This window comes from Solanum tuberosum, unplaced genomic scaffold (genome assembly GCF_000226075.1).
Source record: "Solanum tuberosum cultivar DM 1-3 516 R44 unplaced genomic scaffold, SolTub_3.0 scf00273, whole genome shotgun sequence".
NCBI lineage: Eukaryota > Viridiplantae > Streptophyta > Magnoliopsida > Solanales > Solanaceae > Solanum > Solanum tuberosum.
In genome coordinates, this window is record NW_006239195.1 from 237,717 (window position 1) to 241,339 (window position 3,623).

At 31.4% G+C, this 3,623-nt stretch overlaps 1 pseudogene; it reads left to right on the forward strand.

The window, feature by feature from the left end:
* Positions 1–2,870: 2,870 nt before the first annotated feature.
* LOC102599313 (uncharacterized) overlaps positions 2,871–3,623 on the forward strand; it is a 15,773-nt pseudogene continuing 15,020 nt past the window's right edge.

Consider the following 3,623-nt stretch of genomic DNA (forward strand, 5'->3'; position numbering starts at 1 on the left):
AAAAAATACGATTAATATAAAATATTATTTGTAAAACTTGTTTACAATCCATATGAGTTTATTTTTGTAATGTATTGTCTCAAGAGTCCAATAAGCATGAGGTAGTGAATATTTCCAATTGGTTGAATATGATTTTTAAAGAGTATCTTTCACATATAGCAAACATAAAAATCAGATTTGTATATTATAACTATAGTTTACATAATTGCACTCCATAGCAAAATTTATATTTGCTATGGAGCTTTTGATTTGTATAATTCGCTAGATACATCCAATTTTATACAAATTATTCAGTTTTGTATAAATTCATTTATACATTATAATTTGTATCATAAGATCTGTATTTGTATAATTATAAGTGTATATGACGAAAATATATATATTTGTATTTGTATATATACTTTTCTCTCGTTTCATACAAACACAAACACATTTTATATATTTGTATACCGAATGGGTAATTGTATACCGAATCAGATGGCAAAAAATGGGATGTTTGCTGCGAATTACAAATAAAATAAACTATGGCTATAACATTTAATTTGAATTAATAGTTTGCTATTTCATATAATTTCCCCCTATATGTATTTGGGTCTATTTGTATATTTCGGTATACAAATGGGTCCTGCATTTGTATATTTTGGTCTCTTTGTATATTTCGGGATACAAATGGGTCCTGCATTTTTATATTTCGGAATACAAATGAGTCCTGCATTTGTATATTTCGGAATATAAATGGGTCCTGCATTTGTATATTTCGGTATACAAATGGGTCCTGCATTTTTATATTTCGGAATACAAATGAGTCCTACATTTGTATATTTCGGAATATAAATGGGTCCTGCATTTGTATATTTCGGTATACAAATGGGTCCTGCATTTTTATATTTCGGAATACAAATGAGTCCTACATTTGTATATTTCGGAATATAAATGGGTCCTGCATTTGTATATTTCGGTATACAAATGGGTCCTGCATTTTTATATTTCGGAATACAAATGAGTCCTACATTTGTATATTTCGGAATATAAATGGGTCCTGCATTTGTATATTTTGGTATATAAATTGGTCCTGCATTTGTATATTTCGATCTATTTATACATTTCGATGTACAAATGGGTCCTGCATTTGTATATTTTGGTATACAAATGGGTCATGCATTTGTATATTTCGATCTACAAATGAGATGACAAAAAACATGGAATGTTTACTGCAAATTACAAATAAAAGAAATTATGACTATAACTTTTAATTTGAATTAATAGTTCACTATTTCATACAATTTTCCCTAAATTTAATTGTCGTTCAATTTTTAATTTTTATAAAAGCTCCAATAACCAGTCAGCAACAGTCAAGGATCGACAGGTTGGACAAGTAAGACCACGTCGATGGGGGATATATTAACCAATAAGGAATCGCCACGTCATTAGAAAATAACATAGTACTATTAATAACTATTAAAACTACAAATAAATATTAAAAATATAAATAATTATCTATTCAATTGACCAAAATGCCGCTACTGCTTATTGAACGAGCCATTGACTTTAATTACAAAACCAGAAAAGGGTCATATTTGCCCCTGTACTCTCAAGAAAGGGTTATATTTGTCCTTCGTTATACTTTTTTGATATATTTGTCCTTATCATCCAACTTTAAGGTCATATTTACCCTTTGTCCGTTAAATCTCCATATTTCCACATAAAATTACCTATGTGGCGCCTAGGTGGATTTTTTTTTTTCCTAATTAAATCTAATCTCTATTCAAATCATTTTAACCCACCCCACACGATTGAGCCCAATCCACTAGCAAAATAAACCTAAAAGCAGGTCGTTGAGTGTCCAGACTACGGTGGGTTTCCATTTATGTTTTCTGGTGGCTTCATGAGATGGGTCAATGGAGTTGAGCAGAGGAGTGAATATTGGCAGAGCTTTTATTGATTGATTTGGAAAATCTGAAAGGATTAGAAAACATATCAGGCTGTGTATAAGAGCTCAGAGATCACCGGGCAACGGATCACATCACCTCGTATTGTCAAGCCCAAGCGAGTTTGCTTAGAAGCTGATCTGAAGCACTAAGCTACCCAAATCAGTTAGGCCCCCTCTATACCCCTTCTCTGGTTACTTGCATCATCATTCCCAACTATTGGTTAAATTGGGATCTAGCCAGCAAGCAGTTCCTCTGTGATAACACATTATTTCCACTGCCCATATTCATCCTTATTCCACTACTATTGACTTTGAATTCTATTCTCTCTAATTGCCCAAGTTTGCCCATATGTTCTCAACCAAAAACTACATCTATTTTTGAATAAAATGCTTAACCAATTTTGTGTCGAGATTAGAGATGAAAGTTGGCTCTAATATACTTAACAAAAGATGTTGGATTGAATGTTAAAATCTATTTTTGTTTTTAATCTGATTGTTGCCTGATATGAAAGAGGAGATATATAATTTTTTCTGTTTGTTTTGTAGTAGAGAAAATTAAGCAGGAAGCAAGTTGGGTTTATTTTGGATAGAAGATTGGATTTAATCCTATAGAATAGGTTAAAATGAATTAAATAGTGATTAGATTTAATTAGGAAAAAAATAAAATTCATGTAAGCATTAGTAATTTTTTGGGAATATGGGGATTTAACGGATGGAGGGGGTAAATGTAGCCTTAAAGTTAGATGACAAGGATAAATATATCAAAAAAGTATAACGAATGGCAAATATGACCATTTTCTGAGAGTACGAGGGCAAATATGACCCTTTTCCCTTACAAAACTAAATGAAAACCAAAGGGTATTTATGGAACAATAAAATTTTATACTTTAGCATAACCTTATTACTAATTAATATCATATATTTAATACAGTATAATCCAAAACGAACCAAAAATATTTATACAAAAAAAGAGAAAAACAATAAAAAGAAAATCCAAATCGGAAAATTGATCTTCCGGCGATCTGAAAATTCTGAAATTTATTCGATCTATGGCTGCCCCATTTTTCTCGACGCCGTTTCAACCTTTTGTTTATCAGGTATTCGTAAGTTTTTGTGTTATTATTGGAATTTTTTCTCAATTTTATTGTATTTTTTTTTTCCGAAGATGGATCCAGGATTTGATGTTATAGAGTGTTGGTGTCACTGCACCGATTAATCTCTTTGGTGATGACAGTATGAAATTCATAAATTTAAATTTTTAAAATCAATTTTTATAACCCAATGGCGTGGTTTAGTGGTCAATGAAGTGGGTTGAGTTGCACAAGGTAGGTTCAAATTCCAGCATAGATAAAAGGAAAATACTACGTGATTTTTTCTCATATGTATCACGTGGAATTATTTGAGGTTCATGCCTGTGGAATTAGTTAAGGTGAGTGCAAAATCAATTTGTATATAGTTGGAGTTGGGTGTCGAGGTTTTTTTTCTTTTCTTTTGTGCTTACTGATTGAATTGTTTCGGCTCGAGTGTGTAAAATCTGTTGGGTGGGGTGGGGGGAGTTTATGTAAGAATCATGAATTGACAATGTGTATAAAAATGTTAGAATTTTCTTTTTAGTTGGGAGAAGGGTTAAAAGAATGGAACTTTACAGCTTGGGAAATCACATTGAGGGGAGAAGTTATGAGTTTGGTGTATT